A 10,693-nucleotide genomic window follows, 5' to 3' on the forward strand; every position below is an offset into this window, starting at 1 on the left:
ATGTTAACATTCATCACCGTCAGAGGAACACAATGCAACCCAGTGGGAACCAATTCATCCGGTCCAGAGTCAGCTATTAGGATGATGAAGTGTGCAGTATGAGATGCTGTTGTCCTTTGGCTTGATGGGTTGTGTAGTCTTTTGGCAACATTAACAAAACTGGTAATACATGTATTTCAAGGGCTGCGGTGGGAAATGAACTTGATATGTATCTATTGTTTTACTCAGGTAAAGAGATCATACATCCTTGAAGAAGATGTTATCAATAAGTGCCACCTTTAAAGGCACTGTGAGGAGTCATTAACTGATTTTTAAATAATGTCACTGTCACACTGACACCTCTTCATGACCTAAATAGTAAAATGAGATATGATTGGTCATTTTTTATATACTTAATTTTAGTGTCTTTAGTGTTCAGGTCCAATGTTCAGTGAGGCACTCCCCTTAAAGTGTCAGAACTACTCCCTTAAGTTTGGTGGAGTAGTTTTTTTCCACAGATCATTTTTCTTTTTACATTTTTTCAAATTATCCCTGCAGATTATTCAAATCAGCCACAGAGGGAAGAGTAAGTGGATGGCAGTGTGCAGCAGTTTTTTCTGCAGTCAGAGGCACAAACGTGGTCTGATGCTGCAAACCCAATCACCAAACATCTTGTCTCTTTTTTAAAATCTCCTCTAAATGTTTAGAAACACATCAAACCATCGTTCCTCTAACAGGAAATCTGTCAAAAAACCACCAAGCACAAACAAGATACCATGCAGTTCTGTTTCTTTCCATTAGAGAGCACTAAAACACGCCTTCAGGCCTCTTTTTGTGCTGGTGTACAGATTACAGATGGGCCCAATAATCACACAGATTAAATTTAGCTCTCTGAGAGGTGAAAATGGCTCTTCTCAGACTCTCAGATATCACACCCTGACCTTTTAGCAAATCTGGTTTTCCTCAGGCTCTGCCCGGCACTCCTAGTTTTCTTTATCAAGCTCGTGGCACTTAGCTGCCTCACTCTTTATCTTTCCTGCAAAAAGAGACGGAGAGTGAGGATGTAATACACTTTTTTTTTAATCTGCATCCGTCTGTATCTGTCTTCTCTGTGTCTGGCCTGTAACTGTAATTGAATCTGTGAGTCTCTAAGAGGCCATGAAGCCGGCTTCACTGTATTTCTCATCTCGTGCACCTCTCTGTGACCTCCCTTTCCATCTACCCGCTCCCCCCAACGCCCCTACCCCTACAGCATCCTTCCTGGCCTCATGAGCTAATGTCTAAATGACATTTAGGAATTATGGATGTTTCCGACGACCAGGGAGATGCAGAAAAAACACAGGCAGAAAAAGCAGAGAGGAAAATAAAGATAGATACATAGAAAGATGGAAGGAGAGGGGGATGCAGAGTCTGGAAACTGTTGAACTGAACACACTTGATTTTCTGAATTATTATGAATGTTTTGAACAGATAAGACTACTCAAAAACACTTATTGATAATGTTTGGAATTTGTAAAGTGACTGGCATTCATTAGTGCAATATTAATGATTTGTTTCAGTGTCCTTTCACTTCACATATTTTAGCCACATTCACCAAGTCTCTCTATCAAATTACAGTTTTCATGTTTGGTGACAGCTTTGGTTTTTAGGTTGTGAAAATAGGGCCCAAATATTTGAATTATCATCTCTTGGGCATCAAAAAAGTTGCCATTGGTTGACTTTAAAGTAGCTCTTATCAAAATTTACAATAATTTAACATAGAAAAAACTGACTCGGGGTGTTTCTTTACTAGAAAATAACATGCCATAGCATTAGCTGCAGCTTAAACTATCCTGCAGCTAATGCTAACTAACTATCTTAAATTATACCCTTGAACCAACAGGTTTGGTAGATTTGTCCTCTTTAAGGACTTGCACCATTTTAAAGTTGATATCAGAAGCCCCGCCCCTTCTTGAATTTGATTGGTTGGTGAGGGAGAAGTGTCATTAATGGGTGTGGAGGTGTTCCAAAAGTTGAACTATGTCCAACGGAGATCTCAGCAACAAAAAACAGTTTTTGTGTTCAGGACACTAAGTAGCGAAAAAGCTGGACTGCATTGGTTTGTATTGAAAATTAGCACAAAAACTGCTGTCAGTAGAAATAGGCCCTTACTGTTTTCTGTGACATGTTTCTCAGAGTTGAAGCTAGGAGCTGTTTTCAGTTAAAATGACAGAGTTAAAACTAGCTGGTGGGCATTGTGAAATATTTGTCTCTTTAGCTGCTAATTGTCCACTAAGGAGGAGGTGGAGAACAAAAATAGAGCTAAAAGTAGAAATTTGGATTTCGGCAGGTGACTAAAAACAGCCAATCAAACTTTGTGTCTGCAATAACATTCAGTGTATCAGTTCCTTCCTTCATTGATTGCATGACCTGTAGTAACAAGCATTATTTCAAAAAATGAAATCATTCTGAGTCATGATTATGGGTCAACTGTTTGCTAATGATGTGATTCAATATACTGTAGTTTGATGATAAGTGCGTCAATGCATTTAAGTAAGGGATAATGTAGTCAGCTGTAGGTTATGCTGAGTAGAATCCTGACACGGTGAGACAAGAGAGTTTTGTGCTCTCCAAATAAATTTAGAGTAATTATAAATATGTCCTCTTTTGTCTACTGGTGCTTTTGGAAAATAACCTTTTTATTGAATTGTCAACTGGAAGAGGTGAAATCATAAGATAAGATATACTTTATTGATCCACATTGGGGAAAATTCTTTTGTTACAGCAGCTTACAACACAGAACAGGTGAATACAACAATGTACTTACATAGTTAAAAATACAATAACAATAAGAATAGTAATGATAAAGGTAAAATAGAATAGAATAGAATAGAAAAGAATAAAATAAAATGAAAAAAAAATTTGAATAGAATAAAATAAAATACAATACAATACAATACAAATAGAATAAAATAAAATATGGCAAAATTACAGATGTATACACACTATGTACACTACTATGTATAAATACACAAAACACTACATGTGTCGTAACTCCTTTTATAGCTGATTGATTTGATGTGTGTGACATGTGTGATCAGGTTGTCCCTGTAGCGCTATTCAGACTTAAGAACCATCAACCAATCACAAATCAAGCATTTAACGTAGCCTAGTGATTGGTAAGAAAGCTGGGTGATGAACGATGACAGCTTCGTTACATATTATGCAAACTTCCAAACTTTGTCTTCCCTAATGGCTTCTTTTCAGCTTTAACCTGACACACCATCAAGGTAATGCAGGATGTATCGGACCATTTTGACAGACAGTGACAATGGAAGGTGATTTAAAGCTAAAAGGTATTTTATTGCATGATTTATTCAAATATATGCAAAGAAGTTTCATTAAGATGCAAGTTTTAAATGAGTGAGAGGTTAATGACACTGATTTTCATTTTAAAAAGTACTTCTGCAGCCGTACTCTGACTACCTTCAGCCATCACTTTATGACTCCTCTGGCGGGAGAGTATATAATCAGGCAGCTTTTCTGCATTTGAACTGACTCAGCTGCTCGAACACCCACACTCATTTAAATTAGAGGAGCTGCCAATCAAGGCCCGGTAAAGCTGATTCCAGGAACAGTACAGTATCGTGATTATTCAGAAATAATTAAAGATTTAAGTTCAATTAGAAACTTTGGTGGACTAAATGTTGAATTTTACAGCGAAAAGTTGGAGTTTTCTTACAAAGTTTTCAACTCAAAGGAAGGTGGATATCAACTCGGCATCCATATATACCCGCCATAACCGTGGGTAGATGGGTAAATAAATAATACACAAGGATGAGAAGTAGAAAATGAAAGGACAGACTCTTTATTAATGGATGGCCTCCACCAAAACAGATGGATTGGGGGATGGGAGAGGTGGAGGACAAGGAGGGTGTCCGTGTGTGGAGGAGTCTTATTCATGAATTTGATCTTATAGCTTTCTTTAATAATAGCGGGACGATGGACAAACAGGAGTGGGAGCAGCCAAAATATGACCTCATGTGGACTGACAGCCTGTCCAAAGTCGTGAGAGGTGCTTTTCCCTCTGCTGGCCATCCTATCTGGACATCATGCGTGTGTGTGTGTGTGTGTGTGCATGTATGTATGTGTGTGTGTGTGTGTGTGTGTTTTAAGTGTATTTGTTTGCAGCGGTTTCAAACCTCTGGAGGATTCCTCCCATTTTTTCCGCCCTCCTTTCCACTTTCTGTATGTGCAGAAAATAGCCTGGCACGCTTTGAAAAGACTCCATTTATTCTCACCACCTTCTTCCTTCCATCCTACAAACACACACACACACACACACTTACACACACTATGCTGATTTCTATAAATCCTGTAGCGACACTAATTAGTACTTCTGCTATCAGAAACCGCCCCGAGCCCCCTATATCTATGCAGTCCTTCATTTTCTCCTCTGCTCTTCCTTCCTCCCCAGGGAGACACTCACTCATTCATTCCCTGGCCGCTCGTCTCTCCGGGCTGCTAATGGGGATTAGAGGCTAATTGAGGCTTAATTGAATAATGGATTAGGACATGCATAAGAACATGTGCGCAGATGTTATTCTTTAGTTTGTCTCTGACTTTTTGGAAGAAACATTAGTCATGGGTGCATTGTTTTTCTTTGATTAAAACCAGTTTGAATGTTCACACCTTGGTGGAGCAGCTGGTTCAAGTGTTTGCTTCCGGGGTAGTTGATATTCACTCTGAGATGTGTACTTCTTGGCTTGAGTGTTTGTGTAATTACTGTGTAACACGAATTCAATACCTTGACTACATCTTGTACAGTTAACCTCCAGTTTACATCATCCTGCGTTCAAATAAAAAGTGCTTTTATGGTTTTTTTGTCCATTTTGGGGAATTTATGTCACACCTGCAGCTATCAAGAGACTAGCTGTTTCCTATTTTTATCATCAACTGCTTTAATAATCCATTTATTGGTCTGAGTCTTTTTATGGATGAAGAACAAGAGCTCCTGAGTGCGTTTCTTTTGGGTTCATTTTGGCGACTCATGTGGATAAAGAGCTAATTTCCAATCTCGTCACGTACATGTACAGGTAGTTTTTTCCAACAAAAAACCCCCAGCTAATTCTGATTGTAAAGGTCTGCAGTCACAAAATGTCTGTTCCCTCTGCTTGTTGTAAATCACTGTGTGTGACACCTGTGGCAGTGATTTCAAGCATTAATAATCACAGTACAGAAAAGGTCGATCTTGTCCTTAATGGTCTTATTTCCTTTTCCATGTCATAAAGGAGCATCAGTGTTATTTTCATGTAGCTTCATAACCAGTTTTAAACTCCTCAGTGGAGCTTTAAGAAAATGTCAAAATGATCTTCTTAAATGTAAATATGTTTAAGCTTCTTTGTGACACTAAACTGAGATACTTATATATTTTAACAAAAGAGAACTTTGAGATGTTTAACTTGGACTTTTCCAACATATGACAAATTGTTAAATTACGGTTGGCAGAGGCTACATTCAAAAAAAAAAAAAAGTTATTATGGACATTCTTGCCTTGAGTTGATAGGACAGCTGAAGAGGGACAGGAAATGTGGGTAGTAGAGAGGAGGGGAGGACATGCAGTGAATGGTCGTTGCTGGAATCGAACCTAAGACATTTGCAACGAGGGCTATAGCCAGTGTATTTTGGGTGCGCACTTAGACCGCTAGGCCAAGGGCGCCCAAACAATACTTTTTTTTTGTTGTGATTAATCACAGTTTTTTACTCAGTACAGTACAGTATCTTGTATTTCAAAACAGTCATATAAACTCTATAAAGTAGTGAATACTTCAGTTATATTTTAATTAAATTGAATACAAAGAGCATACTACTCTTGGCGTGAATTGTGCAGTTCAGAAGCACAGTGGTGTCATTATTTTTATGGCAGCAGCGGGAAGCAGGAAGACACTGCGGTGGCTAAACTACAGTGTGCCAAAAGGGACAAAACAGCACACAATAAAAAAGTATTAAATAAAGGTTAACTTAACTAAAGCAAACTAAACTAAGACAAAACAACTACTTGATAACTAGAGAAAATAACAGGTTAATTGATCTTTAGTTTATGTTTTCATTTTCCAGTAGGAGAGTCTCCAGGACTTCTGTCTTTGCTATTGAAAAAAATCACACTGCGTATATTTTGACCAGACAAAAAAAAAACACTCTGGAGACTCGGAGAAAAGAGGTGAGATCGTAACCATATTTAAAATGTAGTTAGTTCCTGAGTAACACTAATCTATTACCTCTTTTCCACCAATGCAAACCGGGTTGTATTTCCGGGCTGGTGCTCCTGCTGGTTCACCCGCTCGAGCCCGTGGAAGAGGCACATCATGACGTCAGATTTACGTGACCGCTTTCCCCAGCAGCGCTAGCACGAACTTTCCCTCACAACAACAACGATGGCGAATAACAGCAGCTTGTCTCCTAGGCCGACCACTGCTTTGCCTTGGAATCCATTAGTCTTTTTTAGTTTTTCACTGCAGGACAATGATGGAAACATGTTTGGTTTGTGTTTTCGATCATGGCAACCTTGCCCCTTGCCCCTGACGTAAGCGGTTCGTGGTTCTAGACCAGCAAAGAGTTGGAGCCGCTCTGGAACCAGTTTCCAAACTGGCCCTGAAACTGCCTCAGTCGAAAAGGGGTACTTGATGCTCACCTTGAAATGATATTAGCTGTAAAGATCTGAAGATGAAAGCTAAGCTTTTTAATTTTAAAATGAATAGCTCTGCAGCAACAATGAGGGAATTATGATAGTCAGTGCTTCAACATTGATTTCTATTGAAATCAGACCTTTTCTGTCAAGGATATAAACATATACAATAAACTCTCACTACTGCACTTGGCTGTTTGTAAAGAGCAGTTTCTCTGGTAACATGTCCAAGGATAGTGAGTCTTTACAGGTGAGACTAACAGGAATAGAGCTAAGAGTTGACTCAGGAAACTAAATGATATTTAAGGGTTATTATTTTATCATGCAGCCCCCAGACAAGTGAAGATACGACGTCTTAAATAGAGATGGTTTCTGTTTCTGTATAAACACACTGTGCAGATGGAGTGAACACTTTTTTTATAAGCTGTTTTGAATCCAAAAAGCCTTTAAGTCTTGATTTCTGGGGAGAGGTAGGAGCCATTAGTTGGTCCCATGCAGACTCACCAAATGCTGTTTGGCCTTTTTGACACCATGGGTCTGGATTTAAGAGACAGAGAGAGAGACGGAGAGACAGACAGACAGACGGGTAAGGGTGTGATCTCTGTTCATCTGCACATAAACTTCCTCCACCCCTCTCTCTCTGTCTCTCTCTCTTACTGCCACCATGTCAAACACCTCCACGCCACCAGCAGATTGGGAGTCAGCAGGTGTGTGTGTGTGTGTGTGTGTGTGTGTGTGTGTGTGTGTGTGTGTGTGTGTGTGTGTGTGTGTGTGTGTGTGTGTGTGTGTGTGTGTGTGACAGAGAGAGAGAGAGAGAGAGAGAGAGAGAGAGAGAGAGAGAGAGAGAGAGAGATACAGAGATTGTGAAATGCACTGTGGTGTGAATGCGATGCTGTGGATGGACGAGTGTTTTGGGGGATGGGTGGCATCACCATTGCCATGGGAACCGAGGCTCTTAAAAAAAGAAAGTAATTTGTCTGGTTTCTATGGCAACGTGCTACACAACAGAGATGTTTCATACATCCGCAACAGGGACAAAGACACCTGATATGATGCATTGTGATGAATAAATCAGCCAAATTAAACACTCTGGGTCAGAAAAATCTATGATGTTAATTAATCCTGAATTTGACTCTGATTAATCCAATCAACAGGATTTTCATCGAAAGGTGTCATGAGTTATGATGATGATAAATTACTTTTTAGTATGGGTGTAACGATTCCTCTTCTACATGGATGTATCGATTTATATTCCTATGATCCAACTACATCGATCTGTGCTCGGCAAGTTGGCCTTCCGGATGACATATATCGATCTAACATCGTTTTAAAAAGTAATAAATCGATTGTAACGATACAAGGAGATAATGCATTGGATTTAAGCACAGCAGACTTCATATGGATGTGGGGTTTTTTTGCACTTTTAATGATAAAGACGTTAAACGTTACTCAATTCAGGCTGTCTGTCTGTGACGCCATCACCACACGCCAGCAGACAACAAAACATAGGCTGTTTCCGAAACGGCCTGCTACATACTACTTACCAATGTAGGATCAGACCCTACCTGACAGAACACACAACACAGCTCCTGATTCAAGCTCTTGTAATGTCACGCATTGACTACACACGCAACTCTCCACTGGCAGGCCTCCCTGCATTCACAGTTAAACCTCTGCAAATGATCCAGAACGCAGCAGCACGTCTGGTCTTCAACCAGCCTAAGACAGCTCATGTCACTCCCCTGCTCATTTCGCTACACTGGCTTCCAGTTGCAGCTCGCATTAGATACAAAACTCTAATCATGACTTACAAAGCAGTAACCAAAACTGCTCCAGTTTACCTGGAACCCCTCATCCAGGTCTACTGCCCCTCTCGCCTGCTACGCTCAGCCTCTGAAAAGCGCCTAGTGCTTCCAGCACACAAGGCCTCAAAATCAAAATCACTAGCTCGACTCTTCTCGTCTGTTGCCCCTAAATGGTGGAATGAATTGGCCAACTCCATTTGATCTGCAGAGTCCCTCTCTACTTTCAAAAGACAGCCAAAGACCCAGCTCTTTAGGAAGCACTATGCACTTAGCTAGACTGTTCTCCTCTGTTGTCCCCAGTGGCAGATCATGTCTTCCAGCTACAGTTGACTCACACTGTCCTGCTCTACTCTGGAAATCTGTGTTCAGCTCTTGAGTGACCCAGCACTTGGTACTTTGGTCATTATTGTGGTGATGTTAATTGTTGATGATGATAATGGAAGGTCTTAAATTGTTTGGTTGCTTCATTGTAGATGTTCCTTATTTTACAAAACAAAACAAAAAAATTCCTTATTTACTTCTGTGCATTGCCTTTACACTGCTTGGCAGTACCTGCATCCAAATGGACTTGAAGCACTTTGTTACCCGTACTGATCTTGTTTCCTCTTGTCTAGATCTTTGCTTATGTTGTTCTTGTTCTCGTATGTACGTCGCTTTGGATAAAAGCGTCTGCCAAATGACATTGTAACATTTGAATTTACTATGTAGTATGACTGTTCTGTTCGATCTGTGTTGCAGTACGCTGGGTCAGATGTCACTGGATTTCCGGTTTCTGAAAGCGGAAGTAAAGAATGGCCAAGCCGATAGAGAAACTACTTCTTTAGCATCAATTTATGATTTAAAAAGTTAGGAAGTGGTTTATTTGTAATTCAATAACCTTCACAGCACCCAAAAACGGATTTCCTCCCGTCAAAAAAAAAGTGGAGCGAGCGCTGTGCATTGTGGGAAACAGTACGTGAGGTAGACTGGTCCGATCATAGACTGTAAATAAAAATGGACAGTGTTGCTACTACTCTTCCTGTTGTACGGTTCTGAAGCCAAAAAATCCCTCTCCTGGGCGCAGCCATTTTGCAGCCAGAGCCTGTGAAGCCACTGTAACAAGCTCTGCCCTACAGCGTAACGTCACAAGCAAGCGGCAACCTCCGGTCTAAAAATATGAGTCAATGCGGAAGTGTTAAAAGCTGCAGTTCATCGAGGATCTGCTTGAGGCTAGCTCCGGAAGTATCGGAAGTCACATACACATGAATGGGAAAAAGACGATCTTTACAGCAGAAATAAACATGTTTACAGCCTGGTACAAAAGACGAGTGTAGTCTGGATGGCTAATTTCTCGATGTCCTCTCACTGTGAGGGGGGTGAATTTTTTTCTAATGCAGCAATTTCGAAGATATTGAGATTACTAGTCTTCTAATGAGCTTTGAGCCTCCTAGCCAACAGCTAGGAAAACCTGGAAAACAGTTGACCAGTTTTCCAGTACTTGAAAACACCTGGAAAATGGGAGAAAAAGTTAAATGTCCTGGAAAATCACAGATTGTCCTGGAAAATTATTCCAACATGACTGCATGCGACCTGACAAGGTTAAAAAAACAAAACATCCCCATTCAACATTTGCGGCCATTTTTGTCATTCAGTTCTATTTAGGTCAATCAATGCACTGATCCTCTGATTATTATTATTATTACTATTTATTTATTACAGTAAGGCAGCTTCCAGATTTCTTTGCAGGCTCTTTAGTTTTTTTCTTAGCTAATTTTATATTTTTTGAGAAAAAAGAAAGCTGAGATGAGAGATGGCCATCATTGTTACTTGGTTGCACTAATACAGTGCCATACATCTGTGGTTGCATTGTTCTATAATTAATTTGCCATCATTTTTAAGCATGTAAGAGATGATTTAATGGATAGCCATAGACTGCACATCTTTCAATGTAGACTTCCACTGAGAGGAACATATTAGACTATTTAGGAACTAAATTAGGAACTAAATTTAGACTGTCATACCAGCTTGATCATCACTGAAAATGTCCTGGAAATGTCCTGGAAAATGATCTCTGGAAAAGAGTGGGAACCCTGACAGTCACACTGGTTGAATTTTTGGCTAAAAAGTTACTGAATCGTTTTCAAGTCACTGAATCGTTTCGGATTGAATCGTTAAAAAGAATCGTTCAACCCCTACTTTTTAGTAGCCTACAATCTTAAAAAGTTGACATTAGGTTAGAATACAATGAGTCTAAAACAGAAAGGTG

The sequence above is a fragment of the Notolabrus celidotus genome, chromosome 17, assembly GCF_009762535.1.
Source record: "Notolabrus celidotus isolate fNotCel1 chromosome 17, fNotCel1.pri, whole genome shotgun sequence".
Lineage (NCBI taxonomy): Eukaryota > Metazoa > Chordata > Actinopteri > Labriformes > Labridae > Notolabrus > Notolabrus celidotus.